Source organism: Leopardus geoffroyi, chromosome B1, assembly GCF_018350155.1.
Source record: "Leopardus geoffroyi isolate Oge1 chromosome B1, O.geoffroyi_Oge1_pat1.0, whole genome shotgun sequence".
NCBI classification, from domain to species: domain Eukaryota; kingdom Metazoa; phylum Chordata; class Mammalia; order Carnivora; family Felidae; genus Leopardus; species Leopardus geoffroyi.
Genome location: NC_059327.1, coordinates 17799754 through 17824794, shown reverse-complemented (window position 1 = coordinate 17824794; position 25041 = coordinate 17799754). Strand labels below are relative to the sequence as shown.

Below are 25041 nucleotides of genomic sequence, written 5' to 3'. Positions count from 1 at the left end.
CTTAGCTGGAATCTCAGATTCTAGAACTTTCTGGGTCATATAGCCCAGGTGGGAAATGCATAGATAAATACACTTACACAATCTGTATTCTGATTCAGGCCTTGTTCCCAATCCATAGCTCAAATCCTATGTTTCCCCCATCTGCTCAAAAGTCTACTCCATTACTCAAGATTCTCCGGATTTTCCTCCAAGATAATACCTTTACCTCATGTTCCTGATGCGAAACTACTTTATTTTTTCTTTCGAGTGCTGCCGGGACAAAACTCTGGATAACAGTCCATTTTCTTTTCAAGTGCCAGTAGTGGCTTCTCATTGCTCAATGAAGCAATACTGTGCCTCTTCTTTCTCTGCTACCAACGCATAGGTGACATGACCAGTTAGACAAGGATGAGTGAGAATGAGGCTGCAATTTATGATTGATTAATTCATAAATAAAGATCCAACAAAAGAATATAGGAGAATTTTTTGTTTTTTTAATTTCCCCTAGTTTAGGATCCAGGATCCAGGAGTCAACTATGTGAAGACACGGTGTTAGTAAAATATGCACAGTGTGAGTCTGAGTCTGGTACATGGCACAGAAGTGAACGGCTGTATTATACTTTCTGGGTCACAGGAATTTGTGTCCAGTTGGCTCTGGATCTAAATACGTGTGATGTGTGTATGCAAGTGGTAGAGAGACTTGATAGGGAAGCAGCACTCTGGTCCTTGCTGGACATTTGCATAAGCGTAAGAATTGCAGGGGTGCCTGGGTGGCTCAGTGGGTTAAGCAGTGGACTCTTGGTTTTGGCTCAGGTCAAGACCTCCTGTTTGTGGGTTCAAGCCCTGCATCAGGGTCTGCAGCTGGCAGCACAGAGCCTGCTTGGAATTCTCGGTCTCTCCCCATCTGTGCCCCTCCCCGACTCGTACTGTCTCTGTCTCTCTCAAAATAAATAAATAAACTTAAAAAAAAAAAAAAAGAATTGAAGGAAGAAGGTGTGCAAACTCCATGATCAACCTGTGGTCTATCACTCACCAACATAGGCTCACTCACTCAGTTGGGATAGGCTCTTTCCTTGGTCCCCAAAACAGTAAGCTCCCCTTCTCATCTCTGTTAATGCTGTCACTCTTCATTTGAGACATCCCTCTGTATCTTCTCCACATAGCCAAATCCTTCCGTCCTGCTTCGCATTTCATTTCAAATGCCACTGAGAGGAGTTCCAATTCTATTGCATTCATGGTGCCATCTCTAGCTTCTTCATACTGACCTGTCTCTTCACGGAACTTCTGCACACACAGTGAATAATGGCCACTTCATACGCACTCAGTTTCATCAGTAGAGAACAAGGAACATGTTTTTGACTTGTTTTCTGTCTTACATGCCACCTAGCATAGTTCTAAGAGCAACAAACAGCCTTTGGATAATTGTTTTAATCAAAGCTCAGTTTTTCCAAGAAAGTATTAAGCTTTGGGATTGTAATATTTGGAAAGAGCAAGAGAGAAATACAACAATCATAAAACCACAGAAGTTAAGACCTGAGAGTGATATTAGACATCCTCTCTTTCGACCCCCTCAGTTGATGCACCAGGGTATGCAGAATAACTTGGTAATTTCCATCAAGCTAAGCAGTAAACTAGTAACAGACCCAAGGCCAGATCAGGACTCCAGCCCTATTCTAATGCTCTTTGCTAAACTGGACTATGGTCTAAAGTACCTCATGAAAGGCAAAATTGATTGAAAAGACTTTAAATATGCTTGCCTCTTGAAATCGTACTTAGGCATGCCTTCGTACAAGCTGCAAAATACGTAGTTTGAATCCTAGTGTAGCTGACACTGTTGGCTGACTATCCGGTGCCCTTTCTTCCTTTATTATTACATCAGCATATCCACACAGAAGCGCAGACAACCCAGAGGCATGGGTATGTGCCCCGATGAAATCTAAAAGCTCTCAGTCCTCTTGGTGTTGAATCACTGTGTGGTACGGTTTTTTTGGTTTGTTTTTTGTTTTTTGTTTTCATTAATAAGATACAATTGTGCAGTTTCTCTCTGCTGGTCAGGACAGCAGCATGGTGGGTGCTGAGGTGTGGGCCTCACTGGAGCAGCAGCCGGATGGGCACCCTGGCCATCCGCACAGAGGTGGGGCACCCGGAGGTGTTTACAGTTGAAGAACAGTTGAAGAAATGACGCCTCATATCCAGCATTTGAAAGGAGCACATAGTAAGAACTTACTTCTTACAGACAAGAAGAAAAAAAGCTATTGGCTGGTGACACACCATGTTCAAATGATCTTGCCAAGCAGTTAGGCGTTGGGAGTGGGGATCTTTGGTTTGCTGAGGAAACAGCCATGCTAGAAAAGCTAAAAGTTGGCCAAAGCTGCGCCACACCCTTGGCACTCTTCTATGGTGATGGAGATGTGAAATTTGTTCTGGATTCTGCTTTTTTGGAAGGTAGACACGGAAAGGCATCCGATACTTTCATCCGATGACCAGTGCTGCAACCATGGGATTGAGCCCTGAAGACTTTCCCACATTTGTGAGGAAGACGGGATATGATCTCCCGGTGCTAAATTTTGGTAAAATCAACGAATCGGGCTGGTGTTTAGAATATGTTTATTTCAGAAAACTTTTTCTTATTTGTAATTTCTTAAAAAAACATTAAAAGTGACAACAATATTTTTTTTAAAAAAGATAGAATTGAAAATCTGCTGGGAAATGACTACCTATACAAATAAAAACAACGGTATCTCTGTGTGGAGAAGGTTTTTGGATCTTTATCTCTTTGCCCTTTTTGTGTCTGGAGTTCAGATGTGATACTGGAAGCATAGGAACCATCTTGTGATCATGAGGATGAAAGCCACAACCAAGGATTAAGAACAGTGTGATAGAAGGAATCCAAGTCCTTGATAGCATTCATGAGAAGCTGACCCTGTCCTGAGTCAACTCCAGACTTCTAAATAAGAACTATAAATCCTTCCTTGTCTAGTCCATTAGTTATTACATTTTCCTTTACTTTTGTATAATAACACCCCACTCCCCACCAACATAATCACAAAATATGTTAATACGCAGGAGAACTGGTGACCTCCTCATTCATATTATTTGACGAGGCACTTTGGCAGTGGCTTTGCTGCAATGGAACTTTTCAGTTCATAAAAGCATAACTATTTTATAAAATGGCCTAAATATGCTAAGCATTTATCCTAAGCCCTTTAAATATATCATCATCATCATCATCATTGTAGAGACTGTGTGAGGAATTCATTGCTATCTTCTTTATAAGGAAGAACATTTAAAGCAGTTGCTTATCACACAGTAAGTGATAAACGTCCCTGTGATATGTATGATCATGTTCTGTCCATTGGTCACACCACATAATAAGCCATGTGAAATGCAGTTGTGTTAATTAATGTACTGTTTTAAAATTTAATATAGTTGACCAACAATCTTGTTTTCTTCTCCAGAAATGAAACTTTAAAACTATAGTAAAAAATACAGAACCTGGGGGTGCCTGGGTGGCTCAGCCAGTTGAGCGGCGGACTTCGGCTCAGGTCGTGATCTCGCGGTCCGTGAGTTCAAGCCCCGCGTCGGGCTCTGTGCTGACAGTGCAGAGCCTGGAGCCTGCTTCAGATTCTGTGTCTCCCTCTCTCTCTGATCCTCCCCCCATTCATGCTCTGTCTCTCTCTGTCTCAAAAATAAATAAACATTAAAAAAAAATTTTTTAAAAATACAGAACCTGGATGATGCATATGTAACCTAGACAGAAAATTAAGTTGTGAAGTTCTGAAACTGTTAATTTGATAGTTTTGTGAAGAATTCATCATAGAACTGATTTCATTTTTTTCTCCGGCTGGAGCTTGGCATTACATTGCGGTGGTAATTATTGCAGGGGTAGAGGCCTCAAACGAACTCAAATGTTACATTCCACAGCCCTTCAGCATTTTGACACCAGGTTCTTTTAAACTGGAATAGCTTCTAGACTTGCTTTCCTCTTACAAAAACATCATCTAGGTTTAGATTCCAAAGGGCGTAAATCCCTAAATCTTTCAGGTAATTTGTGGTTTCTGATTCTTTATTCTCTAGGAATTATTGTCTTCATTGTTCCCTCAGAAAACAAAGGCGAGCGTGAAAAATGATAAAGGATGCTCCTAGATAAAAGGAGTAAATATCTATGACAATCAAACAAGACAATTGAATACTCACACCACTTAAATTGCCAGTAATTAGGGCATCTTTTTTAAAAAGGTAATTGAAAATCTAGTTTTATCAGCTCAACTGAGGAAAGTGGTATTTTGGAGTCAACTGTAAATGTACATCAAGGTAAAAAGTATCTTTCATTCTCTCATTAACACAAGATAATTGAGACAAAACATTTTTCCAGTTTGAACTTTCTGCATATTTTCCACAGTAAAATGGAGAAACTCAATCATAGCTTTCTAGATCAGATTCAGATTCTTTATCCAATGTTCAGTGCTTTGGATGAGAGAGTAAAAATTCTCCAAATTTGTAGTTTTACATGAAGACTTCTGGAAAATGTAGACTATGAACCAAATCTAATACTGATCAGACTAATTGATGATTACCTTGTGGATAATGTGCTATGAGGATCTTTACTGAGATCCTTTCTGAAAGTACTTTATACCACCTTCACTGGGTTTTCATATATTCTCCATAATACAGTTTCACTTGACTGAACACATATTATGTTTTAGAGAGGCTCCATGAGCTCCAGTGTAGTTGTTTTAGAGGTAATTCCTGCAAAGAGGAGAATCCCAAGTCCCCAAGAGCCCACATCACTATAGCAATCCATTCTTCTCTGTTAGGGAGATGTGAGCTGTAAGACCTCCACGGGTTATCAGCTCAGTGGAGAGACAGTATTTGTAAGCAAGAAACAAATACAAGTAAAATCGGAAACAGTCTATATCCACAAGTTAAACTGGGTGACACAAATCAGAAATACAGCCAGACGTCAATGGGAAAAATAGTCATTGTAGTCACAAATCCTGGGACTGGACACCCTGCCCTTTGAGTTTATCCATTCATGCACCCAGTACTCCCTAGGTGACCACTGTGTGCTAGGCACAGTGTTAGACTCAGAATATAACACGGGACTGTGACCTCAAGGAGTCTGCAATCTAGTCGAGATGGGACGAAAAGCCATGTAAATGAGCGGTTGTGGTGCAAAGTGAAAAAGTCTACTCCAGAGAAATGTATAGCTCCCAAATGTTAGAGAGGAGGGCGCTTCTAATGCAGTGACAATATGGTGAAGAAAGTGCTGAGAATAAAGATAAGTAATTCATTAATTAAAGAAATATTGCCTTTGGATAAAAGCCCAGAAGTGGAATTTCTGGATCATATGTTAGTTCTATTTTTAATTTTTTGAAGAATCTCCATACCGTTTTGTATAATAGTGGCACCAGTTTACGTTTGTACCAATAGTGCACGAGGGTTCCCTCTTCTCCACATCCACTTGTTATTCCTTGTCATTTTCGGTGACAGCCATTCTGACAAGGGTGAGGTGATACCTCATTGTGGTTTTGATTTATATTTCCCTAATGATAAAGTGATATCCAGCACCTTTTCCTGTACCTGTTGACCATTTGTGTATCTTCTTTGGAAAAATGTGTATTCAAGTATTCTGCTCTTTGTTTAATCAGATTTTATTTTATTTTATTTTATTTTATTTTATTTGCTACTGAGCTGTATAAGGAAATGCAAATAGGATCTCAAAGAGCCATCTGCACTTCCATTGCAGCGTTATTAACCAAGATAGGGAAACAACCTAAGTGTCCACTGGATGAGTAGACAAAGAAGGTATGGAATGCATACACGATAGAATATTGTTCAGCCGTGAGAAAGAAGGAGATCCCGCCATCTGAGAAAAACATGGATGAACTTTGAGGGCATTATGCCAAGTGAAATATCAGAGAGAAAGACAAATACCGTACAATAGCACTGATACGTAGAATCCAAAAAAAGCCGGGGAGTAGTATAATGGTTACCAGGGACTATGGAGGGGATAAGTGGGAGATGCTGGTCAACGAGTACAAACTTCCAATAAGATGAATACATTCTGGGCACCTCATGTCCAGCATGGTGCTTATAGTTAATAACACTGTATTAAATACTTGAAACTTGCTAAGAGAGTCAAGTCTTAAGTGTCCTCACTCCAAAATAAGGTAGTTACGTGATGTGGCGCTGTTAGCTAATACTATGGTGGTGATTTTATAAAATATCAAATCAACACATTATACATCTTAAAATTTCACCGTGTTTTATGTCAATTACATCTCAATAAAGCTGGAAAAATATATTTAGTGAGCATCTACTCTGTGTGAATTCTTACATAGTTTTAATAAAATATGCTAAATGCTAGAATAGAGAAAAAGTACTTTGTGAATTTTTATTTTAAAAAAGGAAAATTCACTAAGGCTTTAGGAAAGAGGATTTCAAGTGAAGACTCCATTATGGAGAAAACTACTGAGCTGAATGCATTTTTTGATAGAGAAATTAAAGAAGGTCATCAGAATAACAAGCACAGCAATGTAAAAGAGCATCATGTGGGGAGCAGAGGAACTCCACTGTGTCAAGACCAAAGGAAGCAGGGAGGAAGGAGGAGAAAGGGAGAGGAAGTAGATGGAGCTGGAAAGTTAAATTGGGGTCAGATAATTGAGGTGCTGTAGGCCAGCTTGCGGAACTGCTAAAAGTCAACCTGGAAGAGGTTGATGTGAAATCCATGAAAATGAAGGATGCCTTCAAGGAAGAAAGAATACATTAAAAATAGAGGAGCTGAGAGTAGAGAAAGACTAATCCACTTCCTTCCACGAATTTACTTAGGGAGACCAGAAAGAATTGCCCACATTAAGTGCTAATTTTACTAGTCTTCACCTATGACACAAAGATTATTGATGCACCATTAGCGGGCCCCGGCGTTAGTGGTTTTCCCAGCAGTGGGGATGAATTTGCACTAAATGTCAAGACTGCCTTGTTATCACCTTTTCAAGAAGGCTGGGAGTTATTAACATTTGTAGGCCAGGGCTCAGACACAGACAAAATTCGGAAGGAGGCAAAATTGTTTTTTAGCTCCCACCAAATTTGTAAATAGGGAGAGAGAGAGAGAGAGAGACAAGAGACAGAGAGAAGAGAAAGGCCACAGAACAATATTCCTTTGGATTACAAATCTGTATATATTTCAAGGAAAATATAACCTGTTTCTAATTGAAGTAATTATAACCCAACAACACTTTGATTTGGCAAGAAATACTGGGACCCTGACTAATTCCTTACAACTTCTTTTGTAAACCTCCTTAAATCTTTCTTGTTTGCAGTAAGAATTCATAGCTTGCCAGCTGGGAATCTTAGAGAGATTTGAGTTTTGTTCCTGGCATTGGGGTGGCAAACTACATTCTACCACTCCTAATTGTAAGAGAGACAAGATTCTTGTCCGATCATTCTGAATATAAGGCAATTATGCAGGAACAGTAATTTCTGAGAACACAAATGCACAACTGTGAGCCAGTTTCATTCTTCTGGGATGTGCGTCAGAGGGAAACACGGAACATGGAAAGAGTTTGCTAAAGTAACAATGAGCAAAACCCTGTAAAACAGCTACTTTGATTCTTTTAGACTGGCTGGCTGCCTAGGAGGTGACCTTGGGCAATTTCAGAAGCAAAGAAATAGAGATTTGAGCCAGAAGGTGGTGAAGAGAGAGGGCAAGTAGTAATGTATTTCTCAGGAGAAATGGTGAACACTCCTCAGTGACCAGGAACCGGTCGCATAATATTCATGTGTAATTTTAATATGCGGGAGTGGAACTATTGGTCATCAAAATATATGTGACATTTCAATTTAATATTTATTTTCCATTGATGATTTTGCAATATAATGTTATTTTCACCCACATTAATGAATGCTGACAATCTATCAGTTCTAAGAATGAGAATAAAAACATTTTAGCGTGTATTCATCTTTAAATGAATTTATTAAAAAGCTCTTGATATTCTCTAGATATTCATGTCAGGGACAACTGATTTTAATTTGTCTTTTTGAAGTCTTCTCAGAACATTCATTAGGAAAGACAGGGCTGCAGGAATTCATACATCAAGGATTTTATGCATGACAAGTTTCTTGAAAAAGACTTAAGTACTGCATGATTCTTGACAACATTTACCACCAGATGATTGCAATTTGCTTACATTAAAAAAAAAGATATACATTTGATCCAAATTTGAAACAATGTTGAAATCTTCAACTTGCTGAGACATTAAGTAAGAAATGTAGCCTATAGGAAAAGGAAAAAAAAATCACTTTAAAATGCAATGTTTATCATTTCGGGGGGAAAAAAGTGTATTCAGTTTAATATAAATAAAGATATCTATGCTGTGTAGACAGTGCTGATTATTTCCATTATCTGGTCAATAGCAGAAAGAGAATCATGATGAGAAATGGATGGGAGAGTTGCAGATTCCAGAAAATTTACAGTTCTATTGCATCTTTAGCAGATGAACTTTAAATGAGAGGTTGTGTTGCTTACTAGGAAGTTTTTAAAAATAGATTCATTATAAATAGTGCTACAGCAGGCAGGCTCCACACTGCGGCTGGTGCCTCTTCCCATCCGACTTGCTAGGACCCTAACTAAGGCTGTTGTTATTTATTAAGGGGGTACTGCAAATTCCCCTGTTTTGCTTCAAGCGCAAAACAATTCTGGATTTCCCACCCTCACTTGCCCACTTCCCATTTGTTATGGGGTGAGTTGTGTCTCCACCCCCAAAAGATGCTGAAGTTCTAAGCCCATACCTGTGAATGTGACCTTATTTGGAAACGAGGTGGTTAAGGCTGATCAAGTTAAAATGAGGCCATTAGGGTGAGCCCTAATTATATATGATGTCCTTCTAAAAGGGGACATTTGGACATAGAAACAGAGATAGGCCCACAGAGAGAATGGTACCTGAAGAGACTGGAATTACATGACCCAAGGAACTATAAGCAACCAAGAGAAAGGCCTGAAACAGTTCCTCCACTAGTACCTTAAGAGGGAGTATCCTGGTTTCGACTTGTAGCCTCCACAACTATGACAGTACATTTCTGTTGTTAAAGCTGCTTGGTCTGTGGTGCTTTGTTATGGAAGTTCTAGCAAACCAACATAATACCCCATTCATTCTATTCCATGGCCAGCATGTACTTTTAAAACTCTACGCGATTTCACCACTTCTCGGTGATGATGTGGCTTCATTACCGCCTGCGCCTAGAGAGTGTCAGACACGGATTAGGTACTTAGAATTATTTGTTGAAAAACATGATAAATGGCCAAATTAATTACCTACCAAGTTAAGAAAAATTACCTCATTCAAAACATTAAGAAAGTGTACCATCTGTCTTCAACCTGCTTTTTCAATCTTTTACACGTCTCGAACATTACAATCCAACTTGGCTCTTAGCCCCGCTTTCAAAACACTGAGTTTATGCGCTTCACCAGAATATTTTCATGCTCTGTGTATCAGGATCTGTGATGTTCATTTTGCACTGATATTTCATCCTCTGCTAGCTTCTCCTTCAAATTTTAACTGGTTACAACCTATATATTCTTTAAGGTCCGCTCCCCCACGTCCTTTGTGAACCCCAGTATTATTCCCCAATTCAATGTTTTATCTACTCTCTCTGAATCCTCAAGCACTTTTGTGACTTATTTTAGGCCATTCAAATTGTTCCTTCGGATGTGGATATCTGGTACTACGTTTATGCCTGTAATTAAATGATAAATTATTTGGGGACTGGGACTGCATTTAATCAGAAGAACACTTCACATGATATGAGTGAAAGTAATACACAGAGTGGATGCTCAACACATATTTTGAGTTCAATTATAAAATTAATGGGCCATATTTAAATGTGATTCTAGGACGGTCTTTGCTGATTTTGCAGGAAAGAGGGAGAAGTGACAACAGAAGCAGAAATTACAGTGATGTGAGCCGAAGAATGAAGCAGCCCCTGCAAACCCAGGAGGCAAGGAGAGGGATTCTTCCCTGAAGACTCCAGGACCCAGCCCTGCCCTCACCTTGATGGTAGTCCTGTAAAACTCATTTCAGAATTACAGTCTCCAAAACCATTGCTGTATTAATTTGTGTTGTTTTAAGCCACTAGTTTTGTGGCCATTTGCTAACAGCAGCCATAGGAAGTTAATACAGAACTGAAAGTCTTACTACTGGGCACACCAGGATTTCCCTGAGAAATACCATAGAGAAAAGGGTCTTGTAATCAAATATACTGGCCACTGTGACATCTCCCTCTTGGAGATTCAAAACAGCATCTTGGGCTCTGAGGAGACATAAAATAAAGAATCTGTTTAACTCAGCATTTATTAGAAGTGTCTGGCCATATAATCACCCCCCACCCCCACACACGCACACAAACACATACAGACCACACATCACCTATTAACATCCCACAAGAACACATTTGGGAAATGCTAATGGAGCTAATTAGATCATCAGGCAAGTGTTGCTCACCACTGCAGTACCACAGAGGTATTTCCTTAGCTATACTCAAATATTACCATCTGACATAGCAACTTCTAGTTCCCAAAGTTAAGCTCATCTAGATTCATGCCACATTCATTGGGAACATCCCTACTAAAAAGTAATAAAGAGCATGTAATGTTCTAAATAATAAAACTATCTTGACATTCAAAACATCAGTGCTTTAGATATTTAGGAATTTTAAAGTAGTCAGAATCATTTGAAGTGTTTATTTATTTATTTTGAGAGAGAGAGAGCAAGCGTGAGCGGGGGAGGGTGGGGGTGGGGGGTGGGTGGGGAGAGGGAATCCCAAGCAGGCTTCATGCTGTCAGCACAGAGCATGATGCTGGGCTCGGTCTCACCACCCTGGGATCATGACCTGAACCAAAACCAAGAGTCAGATGCCTCACTGACTAAGCCACTCAGGCGCCCCCCTAAAGCTGAATATTCTGATTCTAAATCATCACAGACCACATCATGAAAGAATACTCTGGGTCATCCAGTGAGGTTGTTGTCCTGTTTTCCTTAAACCTTGTTAACAAGGAGATGTGTTATCTAAAACCCATGGTTCTTATACTATGATTGTTGATTAACTCGTTTACTTTAGTCAATCAATGTTTATTGATTGCCTAATAGCTGCAAGTTTTGAGGGCTGCAGCGGTGAGGGAAAACGAAAACAAAAGCAATGCCACAAACCCCTCTCCTTGCCTTCATAAATCGTACAGTCTAGGGAGTGGACAGAAAGATATTAGTCTCAGAGTTAAACAAATAAATCTATTGGGCAAGCCACAAAATAGACTGCTACTGATAATTTAATTACAGTAGTTTTCATTCAAGTACAGCTTATCTCTAGAAATCAGATCATATTCGGAATCAAAGACAAGAAGCTTTCCTGCAGAGGAAGTTTATTAGTAGACACGACCTTGCTTATTTCAAAACAAGGGAACTCCTCAGATTTTATGTCATAAAATATATCAAGTCTGCTCACATTTTTTTCAGAACTTAGGTTGTAAAACACTCAAACATAACAAAACACACAGTGCACTTCAGAGTGACCACTAAAAAGCAGAATGCAGAACATCCCAATCACCTGGGCTGACATTAGGTGGAGGGGAGCAAGGCCATAGCTAGGGTGCAAAATTTAAGGGGTCGCCAAAAAACCCAGTGCTCAAGATAAGTTACTGTAATAGCATTAATTTTGATAAAACATCAAAACGAGTGCAAAAATACATGATGAACAAAATATAAAAATTTGAAATAAAGCTGGAATCATTATCACAGATATTTGGCTCAGCATAGCACTGGTCATTACCCTTCTTCCCTCCTCTGCTGTGCGGCTATTGTCTGTTTGTCCATCTAGACTCAGTCCCCACCCTTCTCTAATGGTTTTGTACCTCAGGAAGCTGATCTTCAGAAGCTTCCGTCGCTGGTCTCTCTTGGTCTCCTCTTTCTGATTAGGCTCAGCCAATGGGAAATTAGTGCAGTTTAGCAGAGGGCACAGTGAGATTAGGATATTTATCCCCTGGTTCCTTCCTACTGAGTGGTGACGAGGGCTATGCTCCCATACCAAAGGCCACAGCTCAGTCTCCCTCCCCCCCCCCCCCCACCGTGCAACTTACAACCCCCTTGCTCTGATCTTTTGAGTCCAGGAGTGGTGATGGCTTTTTTCCATTGCCCTGATGCTTCTACATCTGTCCTGAGTCCCCATACCCCTATTCACACCTCTGTAAATAGATTCTTTATTAAACTCTCTGCCAGTATCTTGTTTGAATAGGCTAAATATTCCCTGCTGGGACCCAACAGCCTTGCACCAAGCCAGGTCATGTATATACAATGCCAAAATATAAACCATGACTAAGCAGTATCTTTACAGTCTATGATTAAGAACTTAATATGATTAGACCTTGTTCCCAAAGCAATGCCTCTTTATGATCTCTCAAGTATTGACCTGGCTACTTTGGCCTCACAGGACATGGCCCAGTCCAAATCTGGCAACTTATTTGTTTATGGATAGTGAGCAATTTTCAATGTTTGTTAACACTAGGCAAAATACTTGCATAATTAATGTAATTGAGAAAGGTTTGCAAATACATTTTGAACTTAGATGATATGGAGCATTTATTTCATAATTCAGGCATTCAGTCAAAATTTCTCGTAATTATTAGACCAACTTGGGCAAAAACTGTTTGGGTTTTTTAAAAACCTGATTAGGTAATTAGATTTATGATGTAATTCTAGGATGGGTTCTGGGCTGAACTGAACTCAAAGGAGTGGTTCATATGACTACATCAGTTCCCATCTTGCAAACCATGCACTTTTCACATTAATACTAACAAAAACAATATTCAAAATGGCCTATTTGTCTAATAACGTAATTCTTTCTTGTGAGGATCATAAAATTTTGGTAATTTAATTTTTTCATTGTCAGTTATGTGGTAATAATTTGGACATTATTACACTATTTTCTTGTTTCCTAATATTAGTGAATGCTTCAACTTTTAATTTTTAAGTATGCATTTATAATTGCAATCTTTTATTATAAAGAAATAGGTTATTTTATCTTATAATAGACTATTACTATGAAAATAATAGAAGGCAGAGATTTATAAATATTAATTTTCATAAAAATATAAGAGCAAATTGATTGAAATAATAACCTATGCTTGTTCTTCATGATAAATGGTAATTAATATATACTTGCTTGTTTTAAGGCAGGACATATGGTAACAATAGCATAATGTCTACTTTTAATAGGCTAATGTATTTTATGAATTAATATAAAGTTCTTTGAGATCCTCAGAAGAACACTGCTGTATAATTGGAAATTAGTAGAAAATCTATAATGCCCTGATTGTAAAATATATGATATTCTATTTATTGATATCCAACCACATTTCCCTTCCCTCCCTTCTCATGTAATACAAGCCATAATGCATTTGTGTTTACATGGGGGATAAGGGACACATAACTTACTCACTGAAATCTTTCTTACATTCTTCAGCTCTTTTTTTTAAGTTTATTTATTTGAGGGGCACTTGGGTGCTCAGTTGGTTAAGCATTTGACTTCGGCTCAGGTCATGATCTCATGGTTTGGGAGTTTGAACCCCACATCGGGCTCTGTGCTGACAGCTCAGAGCGTGGAGCCTGCTTGGGATTCTGTGTCTCACTCTCTCTCTGCCCCTCCCCTGCTCATGCTCTCTCTCTCTCTCTCTCTCCCTCTCCCAAAAATAAACATTAAATTTTTTTAATTAAAAAATAAAAGTTTATTTATTTGAGAGAGAGAGAGCGTGAGCAGGGGAGGAGCAGAGAGAGAAGGAGACAGAGAACCCCAAGCAGGCTCTGTACCTTTAGCACAGAGCCAGACGTGGGGCTCGATCCAACAAAGTGTGAGATCATTACCTGAGACGAATGCTTAACTGACTGAGCCACTCAGGCATCCCAGTTCTTCAGCTCTTCAACCTACTGAAGTTTCAGATCTTCATAAAAGGCACTAATGTTGACATTGCTTTCTATGTATTTTACAAGTATCCTCTATAAAATCAGATGTTCTGGGTCTTCTAATTTGGTCAAAATTTTATTTACTCACACTATTTATCATTGCTAGAATTTTACAAGGCTATAATATAAATCTGAATATTGAGCCTTCAGAAGTATTCCAACAACTCAAATTCTACAAATTCTTCTCAAATAAAACACGTCAGGGGGGCACAGGCAAAAATGGAGCAAATTAGATTTTTCCTGTTAAGATAGATCAGTCAGGATGCAATGAAATCAATCTAATTCGGGCAGCCACAGAAGCATTATACTAAACCCAAACAGTTCGTGTGTGTGTGTGTGTGTGTGTGTGTGTGTGTGTTCCTGAGCTTTTCATTTGAAACAGCAAAGTTTAATTAAATGTGGATTGAGACTCCCAACCACGAAATCAGCCCTGTTCGATGATAGATGTAAGTAGCTTTGTAGCTCAAGACTACACGCTTAATCCAACTATGTTTTTCAGTTGCCAAGAATTAAATAAATAAATCCCTGCACTTAACATTTACTTGATGCCTTGCTTTTTAAGGACTGAAATGGCAAGTCAGATGAAGGAAAACATAGCTAAATATGTCATGGTTGAGAGCGCTCCATCTATTCTGGGGCCCCTCTCCTACCCCTCCCTGAGAGATTAACCAACACAACGTGTACATGCTCATACTCACCAGTATCAGTGTAATAGAGTCTCTCAGGGCTATCACTTCACTGCCCAGATATTTTAAATGTAAATTAGAACACCTACTGAAATAGATTGAAAAGAAAATTCATAAGATCAATTTCACAGGCCAAAGGAGAGCAAACTAATAATATGGATATTCAAACAATAGAGTACATAAAATAGCAAGGATATCAGGCAATTTGCCCCAAAATTACATATTCCGGGTGACCTAAATCTACTTGCATATGCCACTGTGCTACTGTTGTCGTGTTTTGTTTTTTCCTCCAGTGGTTTTAGGGCCCTGGTAAAATTCGACCTGCACAGTTTACAAAAAGGCTTCTACTGGCTGCCTTCATTTAAAGATTGCATTAGCATAACAAGTGTAATAGTAATCACCTCAACATCATGCGCTTATTGCAATCATTATCAAACTCTGTGGATCAGAGTGTCTGTGCTCCAAGGCAGGCGTTCCCAGCATGCCTCTGGAGGGAACGCAAGTTGCATAATGAGAATGGCCAAGGTACAAATTCCCCGTTTTGTTTTGTTTTTTTTATCCCCTCTGATCATTTGGTTTTTATCTCCTTTGTTATCCCCAGTAGCATCCATTTTTAAAATTACATACAAGGCATGGATTTTAGTGGCTCTATGCATACACTGCAGAGTTACATGCATCTGGGTTTGAATCCTGAATGTGCCATTTACCTGTCTCGCGTTTGGGCAAGTGACTTAACACCAGTAAACTTTTCTCATCTGTAAAGGAAAATGGTACCCAGCCCATGGGGCTGTTGCAAGGATTAAATAGCATCATATTTATGGATAGCCTAGCAAACTGCCTAGTGCTATAGAAGGAAGCTGTTTCATAAGTAGCTTCAAAGTATGTTTTTCTTTCTGCATCTCTCCTTTGCACACTATTCATCTCTCTCCTGCTTTCTCTGTCTGCATCTTGCCATGCATAGTCCAAAGGTGTGTGCACCAAAACTCTACATCTACTCAGTCTTCCTTTCCGGTATCTGCTCCTATCAGTGCCAACCACAAACTCTACGACCCAGACCCACTGAACTTCTTCCGGTCCACATCACTGAGGGTCTCTCCTTGATCCATACCTTGTATGTGCTCTCTCCCCACTGTGTGAACAAACCTCGGGTCCCTTTTCAGAACTATACTCATGTGTCACCTCCTCATCTCCACACTTGCTTCCTTCTTTCTCTATATCCCCTCTGACACCAACAGCATTTATCTCCTTGCATTGTAATTAATTGTCTGTGTATTTTTTTTCTTTCACTAGATGACACTGGCCGGAGATCAACCACAAGTATCTCTGGATTTTTGTTCATTTCATTTTCCTTTGCTTGTCCTAATATGCTGACAGTCGTACCACAGGAGTTCAGTACAGGTTTGTTGCATAGAGGCCGGGGCATCTGTGAAACAGAAGTAGGCAACAGCTGGATTGTTCAATGAAACTCAAAGTTGTGTAGCGTGGGAACTGTCGTTAATAATACCGTATTGTATTTCTGAAAGTTGCTAAGAGAGTAGATCTTAAAAATTCTCATCACAAGAAAAATTGTAACGATGCGTGGTAATGAAAGTTAACTAGACTTATCATGATGATCGTTTTGCAGTATGTACATATATTGATCACTATGGTGTACACCTGAAACTAATACAATGTTACATGTCAATTACATCTTGATAAAAATTAAAAACAAAACAAAAACCTTGTTTTCCAACCCTCCCCCTAAAAAAATCACCCTATGTTCACACAGCATGCATGAGTAAGATAGTCCTTGTCCTCTAGATACTGAATATCTTTGAGGAGAGATGAATATGCAAACAGAGAATTGCAATATAACATGCAGAAGGGACTGTGGCCATTCAGAGCAGGATCGCTTACTTAAATATGAAAAAGTTAAAAAAAGCATTCTGATGGGCACCTGGGTGGCTCAGTTGGTTAAGCATCTGACTTTAGCTCAGGTCACGATCTCACTGTTCATGAGTTCAAGCCCCACATGGGACTCTGTGCTGACAGCTCAGAGCCTGCAACCTGATTCTAATTCTGTAGTCCTGCTCTCTCTGCCGCGTCCCCTGCTTACACTCTATCTCTCTCTCAAAAATAAATATTAAAAAAAAAGAATTAAAAAAAACATTCTGAAAGTCAAAACCTATGCATCTAAAGGACATCTCTAAAGCATGTTATCATTTATTTTCAAATTTGGCAAGTACAGCAAATTCCAAACATGTGAGCAATGTAAATGTCTATGAACTTAATATTCTTGTTAATATAAACAACTATATGGAGAGATTATTACTCCTGTGTAATAATTTCATATAATTCATATTAACATATTCTTAGCACTAAAATTATTTCATAATTGCATCTCTGATGATTCAGAAGCCACATTAAAATGCCTCAGTGACTCAAGGTCAGTGTGAAATTAAGTCCTAATACATGAAGCAAATGGTTATTTGAACATTGTTTGAAATATCTTCAAGTAAGTATTTGTTGAAACATTTCAAAATTTGCCACTCGATATGTAGGACTACGTAGTTGATATTCTAAAGGTCATTTGCTGTCATAAATAACATAACAATGTACTCTTATCCCCACCCTTTGTTCCTCTTCTCCAAATTTAAGAATCCAACTCTATAGGACTAGATGTGTAGATATGAGGAATTTATGAAAAATTAGAGAAGATGGCTATTTTGTTAACTTTCATCAAATTCTTTTAAAATTTGTATTTAATTGGCACAGAATTAGTGACTGAAAGATTTTAAAGTAAGCACAAGGGTGGTGAGTCAGCTGGAAGAAACATCCATTAAGAATTACACTTCAGTCTTTGGTAATGTAACTCTGGCTGGGTTAGTAACTCTGTGAGAACACTTTCACATTGAAATGTTCATTTTCAGAGAAGAAAATTCCTAACCATTCTACTTAGCTTTTTTTCTTTTTACCTAATCCATTCAACAAATTTTAACAAATTGTCTTATCTCGGGGCTTATATTTTGTCCTAAAATTTTTGGAGCAGATAATACAGAAACTCCTAGTCTATAACCCCATTACCAATATCTGTAAGAATATTTAGAGTCAACAAGTCATGAAACATAAAGCTGAAAAGCAGCAATAATTGATTTTGTAGTTTTTTTTAATGTGTTTATTTTATTTAATTAGAGAGAAAGAGAGAGGGGAGAGAGAGAATCCCAAGCAGCTTCCCCACTGTTAGCACAGAGCCCGATGTGGGACTTGAACTCCCGAACTGTGAGATGATGACCTGAGCCAAAATGAAGAGTCAGATGGTTAACTGACTGAGCCACCCAGGCACCCCACCTTTTATAGTTTTTGATGTACGGATTATGGATTGTATATATTTTTTTAATTTTTGGATACATGTATTAACCATAAGTACTATGGATAAATTATTCATAAAAGTGAGAGTGAGGTATATGAAAAATAAACTAAGGAAAATTACAGATCACTATAAAAATTAATATCCTACTTGCTTCTGTTAACCTGCCTTGTACAGGACTGGCATTACTACGCCTTCCTGCTGTACAGAGAATTCAGACATCCTCACCAGCTTGCTTCACAATTCATCAGGAATAGGGACTATACATATGATTACATGGCAAATGAAAACATTTAGCGTCACAGAAAATAGATTTCTTTCACTGCATTAATGTCAGCCCTTCCACAAACAATAGCAACTCAAGCAAACATGAACACAAACACGCGGAGCGCCCGGGCCTCTGCCGCTTTGTTTCTGGGACTCGGGGCCGACTTGGGCATCTGCAGGGCTTCGATTACAGCTGAAGCTTCCAGAAGCAGCTATGGACGGAAATAAGTCTTTATTCCGAGTGAATGCAAAAAGGACTCTTCTAAAAACATTCATTTTATAGTGCACAGTAGCCTGGCGAAAATAGCAGCACTCTTTTAATTCCCCCATTCTGATAAAAATGAGGACAATAATTGGACAATACACAGGAACAAGCTTGGGTTCTATCTTATTAATCTGCTTCGTGATAAGAAAGATGAAAAAAAAAGAGCTCTCCTTTTACTCCATGTTTTGTTTTGCTTTTATCCAATAAGATAAAAATAATTTAAGTTTTGTAAGTTTTCTTGTATAGGCAATGTAGTCCTGTGGCTTAAAAGTCAAAATGACGTGTAAAGAAGATGATTGGAAATAACCATGATTTTGAGTTTCTTTTGTATCCTTCAGTATTTCTTTATATATACAGATACGAAGATGTGTTATTTCTCCATTTCTTAGTAAAAAATTGCATACTACAAAGATTGTTCTTTATCTTTCTCTTTTTTGCTTATAATGTATCCTGAAGGCTTCTTCCACAGCAATGTAGAAGCAGTTTGCATTCTTTTTATACAGAAGCATGGTATTCCATTGTGTAGATATGCAACTGTTTACGCATTAATTACTTTTGAGGTTGGGAAAATGCAAGCTGAAAGTTTCATGCCTTTTTTTTTTTTAAAGATACAAGCTTTTAAATGAGATAAGAATATTTTAGGCCAAAGAAGAAAAAGAGTTTAAATTTAGTGTTCTCGGGTCTTCGATGGATGTTACAGCCATAAGTCAAGAGATGATAGTTTCATGCTCATATTGCAAAATATTATTGGTTCTGAACATACCAGGTAAGTACACACTATATATAACTATATATGGTTTATGTATCAGTATGACAGCTGCTATCTCTGAATATAAAGATAATTTTAAAAACTGGCCACAAAAGCATTTATTTAAAGGTTCTTTGAGATTATACTTGCCTCATAATACTCTATTATTGTCAATGACTGGTTATGTATGTTAATAGTTGTTTCTTCCTTTTAAGTAAGTAAACTCCTTCCCTTGTATTCCCTGTCTTTTGTAAAAATAGGACAGAGCTAAGGATGTTGGGGCTTTACAAATGAGTTTAGTCTATTGTAGCAATACTTGTTCTCAGTATTTTTAAAGCTATAATGTTATTTTCATGACATTCTTTTGCATTATCTGAACACTAGTTCTCTCTGTTGAATAAATAAATTAAAACCAATGATATCCACGTAATTCTCAAAGTGACTTGATGATATTCATCCATAGGCAGAGAAATTCAAGTCAGAAAAGGACCTTCTGGAATCTCTTATCATTTTACAGATAATTCAGTCGAGTGCAGAGAAGTTGAGCGAAGTTGTCCATGATTGTACAGATGAGCCAGGATTTGATTTCAGGAAAGTTGATTCTGACTGATCTTCTTGGTCCTACGAGACCCTGCTTTATCAATTAACAAGCCTGGTGTATGCAACGTACAATGTACAGAAAGAGATGAAGAAAAGAATCAGATCTCCTTTTGTAAGGATACCAAATATAAACTGAAAGAGTCAAACTTAGCAGAAAGTTAACTTTAATGATAAATGACTTTTACATTTTCAAGGCATTTTGTTTAAAAAATTTTTTAATGTTTATTTATATTTGACAGAGACACAGAGCACGAGCAGGGGAAGGGGCAGAGAGAGACAGACAGACAGAATCTGAAGCAGGCTCCAGGCTCTGAGCTGTCAGCACAGAGCCCAATGCAGAGCTTAAACCCATGAGTGGTGAGATCATGACCTGAGCCAAAGTCGGAGACCCAACCGACTGAGCCACCTAGAGGCACCTTTCAAAGCATCTTAAAAGTAAATTATCAAGTTCGTAGCAATTGTTGTTATAACTTCGGTGTAATGTTTGGCACGTTCCTAGGACAAGGTCGAGTCTGTGTGTTTTCTGGGTGGTTTCAGAGCGGGTAAGGCCATAGAAGGAGCTAGGGAGCCAAGTCAGGCATCTTTAGCCTTTGGATCTGGTAACTGAAAAGCTACTTGTTGTTGTCCCAGAGGAAGTCATTTCTGGAGGAAGAAGGCTTAATGGATTCAGATGGGTAAAGTTATTCAATTAATAATTATTGGTCACTGGGCCACCTGTGTGGCTCAGTTGGTTAAGTGCCCTCCTTCAGCTCAGGTCATGATCTCACAGGTATGTGGGTATGAGCCCTGCATCGGGCTCTGTGCTGACAGCTCAGAGCCTGGAACCTGCTTCCAATTCTGTCTCCCTCTCTTTCTGTCCCTTCCCTGCTCGTGCTCTGTCTCTCTGTCTCAAAAATAAATAAACATAAAATATTTTTAATAAAAAAAATAATAATTACTGAGCACCTACTACATGCTGTGGACTATTCTAGATTCTGAGGATATAGTGGTCCTATCTTCCTGGGGAGAAGGGCATACTTTTATAGTATCCTAGAAAGTGATAGGTGCTATAAGAAGGATGACAAAGAGTGAATGGGGTTATAATTTAAAGTAGGTGGTTGGGAAAGGTGTTGCCAGTTGAACTATGTCTTGTCCCCAAACCGTGCACGAAAGTCCTAACCCCCACACCTCAAATGTGGCTTCGTTTGGATATAGAGTCCTTACAGAGGTAACCAAGTTAGAATGAGGTTATTAGGGTGGGCCCTAAGCTAATATGATTTACAAAAAGGGGAAATTTGGACACAGAAATACACACAGAGGGAAGATGATGTGAATATACAGGGAAATGTCATTTGAACTTGAAGATGGCCATCTCTAGGCCAAGGAGAGGGGCCTGGAACATAGTCTTCCCTCACAGCCCTCAAAGGAAACGACCCTGGTGACGCCTTGATATGGAACTTGTGGCCTCCTCAACAGTGGGACAATAAATTCCTGCTGTTCAAGCCATACGTTTCGTGATACTTTGTTAAGGCAGCTGTAGTGAACTAACTGAGAAAGTCTCACCGGAAGGCAGTGTGTGAGTGAGGACTTGAAAGTGATGAGAAGGGTGGCTGAAGCTTTTGAGGGAACCGTGTTCCAGGCAGAGAGCAAAGAACTCAGGCCAGAGGCCGCCAGGTCTGTTGGCAGAACATCAGGAGGCTGTGTGGCTGGACCGAACGGGGAAGCCGAAGGAGAGCAGGAGCGGGTGAGGTCAGGAGATGGAGGGCTCGGGGAGGTGCCTTATAAGCCATTGTAAGGACTTAGCTTTTACTACGAGCGAGATAAGAAGCTACTGGGGGTTTCTGAGCAGAGGAGAGATAGGATATTTACTTCACAAGATCATTTTGCTACAGTGTTGAGCCCAAAACCTGTGAGTGCTGGGGCAGGTGGAAGCAGGGCCACCCTCTAGCCGGCGTTTGCCATCCTCTAAGCAAAGGTGGTGGACACTTGCCCTGGGTTAGCGAACTCGAGCAACGGCTACATTGCGGAAAACTTCTGAAGGTAGAAAGGTAGAGTGGTCTGACGGCCCAGACGTGTGAGAGAAAGAAAGGAGATGAGAGCAACTTGAGTTGTCATTGGTGACACTGACGAGAGTGGCAGGGCAAAGGGACCGGAGCGAATTTAACGAGAGAAGAGGAAAAGGATGTGATGCAACGAATGCAAACATCTTCAAAGAATTGTGCTATGAAGACAAGCAAGGAAGTGGGAAGACTGGAACAGGGGTGAATGGGGCTAAGAAATATTTTGGGGGCAGAATAAAAACTTGCTTGCATAATGATGGGAATGACCCAATAAAGACGGAAATTGCTGGGGTCGGTGCTCTGGTAAAGGGCAGAGGGAAGAACTGAGGGAGCAATGACCTTGAGCACAAGGAAAATGCTGATCACTGGGAAGGGCTGGAGGAGGACCAGTGTCTGCAGGGGGGGACAAAATTCTCCAACCAGAGAGCAAATGAACTTTACTTCCAGCTCCATTCAGAAAAGTCTCAAGAAAGAGTTTTAAATTGGCCTTGCTTGGGTTCACCCTTGGCCAGTGGTGTCCCGGAGGATAAGATACTGAAATTGGCAATATTTACCAGGACTACGTTTCTTTTGAAAAACTTAAACGTTGAAACCATTAAAAAGGAAAAAAAAAAAAAAAAGGTCAAATTAAAGCAGGCCAAAGTAACAGAACACCCAATAGCTTATTTATTCATCCTTCCATTCATTCATTCATTCATTCATTCATTCATTCATTCATTCATTTTGAGAGACTGAAGGAAGGGGCATAAAGAGAGGGAGAGAGAGAGAATATGCATGGGGCATTAAACTCATGAACTGTGAGATCATGACCTGAGCAGAAATCAAGAGTCAGATGCTTAACTGACTGAGCCACCCAGGCACCCAAAAGAGCGTCTTTTTTAAGAAAATATTTAAAATAATGTAGCTTGTAGTACTATAACGATAATGTAAAAATAGTGTGTATATAAAACTGGTAACAATGCATCATTATGTTGCTTGGGAGTTTGGGGACAGGAAAGAGAGAAAGAAGTGAGCCAACATACCAAGAACAGTAAAAACCCTGAATATAAAATTCATAAATCCTAAGTGTTTCTTGAATTTCTTTTTTTTTATTCTTTTCTCATTGACACACTGCTGTACTCTCTTTTAAATTGGTAGAGTTCATCACTGGAGACATACTCTGAAAGGTGGCTCCTTTTAGATTATGGAAGCAGTAGGTTCAGAGGAAGTATTTTTATAAAATAGGCAGTTGTAGCTTGTTTCAAATATGTATCACTTAAGTGAAGCAGAGAGTTGAATAGAATTGCTCAGTGGATATTCCGGGGGAAAAAAATGGTCAGGCTAGGTTATTATCGATCTTCTCCAAAGAACTGGGGTTCTAATTCCAATGCATAATTATTCAACTTCCCAGTTCACTTGAATATATATACACACAGCTTTAGTGATCAGCTTCTGGACAAGAGAGGGGCAAATTGGAAGAGATAAAAAATCAAAGTAGATGTCTATTAATGCAATTCACAATTCAAACACCTAGAGTAAAACTAGATAGATGGAGGTGGGAAAGAAGAAAAGTTAACAAAAGATTCCAGCTCCTTGACCTAGAACAGAAATCTCAGTATTCATCAAATGCAAGGAGTTATATTACAGGAATCCCTGGACATATTTTTAAGTGCCTTTTCAGCATAAGCCTTAAATTTGAGTCTAGCCTTGATTCTAGTTTAACTAACTGGTTAACTTGGAGAAAACCACTTACCATCTTTGAGCCTTATTGAATAAATTTCAAAAATTGTAAACTGATGTGAAAAAGTAATCACTACTTATAATGAATGGTACTCTACTATATATAGTTATAGGCTATATGATATATGCATAATATGCATATATATGGTGTGCATTATATATATCCGGTATGTATTACATATATGTGATATGAGCTGGGAATATTTTATTTTATTTTGTTTTTTAATGTTTTTTTTTTTTTTATTTATTTTTGAGACAGAGAGAGACAGAGCATGAGCAGGGGAGGGGCAGAAAGAGAGTGAGACACAGAATCTGAAGCAGGCTCCAGGCTCTGAGCTGTCAACACAGAGCCCGACGCGGGGCTCGGACTCGCAAAGTGTGAGATCATGACCTGAGCCGAAGTCGGACGCTTAACCGGCTGAGCCACCCAGGTGCCCCCATTTTATTTTATTTTATTTTATTTTATTTTGACTCTACGTATTGCTTATTAACTGCACAGCCTTCAGCATCATGCCTAGCCTCTCTAAGCTCATGTTTCTTCATTCATATCTTTGCTGAGTTGTTTTGAGGGTCACATGCAATTTTCTATAGCTTCTGCCACATGTGGGCACCTAAAACTATAAATTATTAATATAATTATTTTTATCTGTTTTCATATTCTTTTTTAAAATAATGTTTATTTATCTTGAGAGAGACAGAACTGTGGAGGGGCAGAGAGAGGGGGAGAGAAAGAATCCCCACCAGGACAGTGCAGAGATCAACTCGGCCTTGATCCCACAAACTGTAAGATCGTGACCTGAACCAAAACCAGAAGTCAGATACCTAACCATCTGAGCCACCCAGTTACCCCTTTATCTATCTTCATGTTCTTTGGCTTTAATGTTATCACACATTTTGAAGATTCATAATCATCTCCACCTTCCATTTCTCATTTTTAGTTCTAAAACCAAAAGAGGAAGGATACCATATGCATTTCTACTACTGTGTATTGTTATCACTATACTTCTAGCACCGGATGCAACAGAGGTTGAGCTTATTGGAAAAAAATTGTGACTCAGAAGTAGAAGTGAGTCCTATCAAGTACTTCTCAGAGACGTGTCCTATGAGAATTATTGGTTACACTTCTAGAGCAGATCACTAGGCTTGCAGGAGCATGCTCTTAGAACATCAGTGATTTTTCTAAGCAGATCAGGATCTCCTATTAATTGTGAAAGAGACCACTTTTAACTCTGCTTCCCATCACTTCTGGCAGAAAAATGTGGAAGGGCTCGGTGATCCCATTTTAGGTTCCTTTAAAACTTGTATGATGTTGGCAGAATTATGGAAATTGGATTAGTAAGCAACTGCCAAACTCATGATTATACATTCAAATAAATAATAATAGAT

General features: G+C 39.0%; 1 pseudogene; it reads left to right on the top strand.

Annotated features, from left to right (window-relative positions):
* Window positions 1-2043: 2043 nt before the first annotated feature.
* Window positions 2044-18274, top strand: LOC123596325 (annotated as a pseudogene).
* The last annotated feature ends 6767 nt before the right edge of the window (window positions 18275-25041 follow it).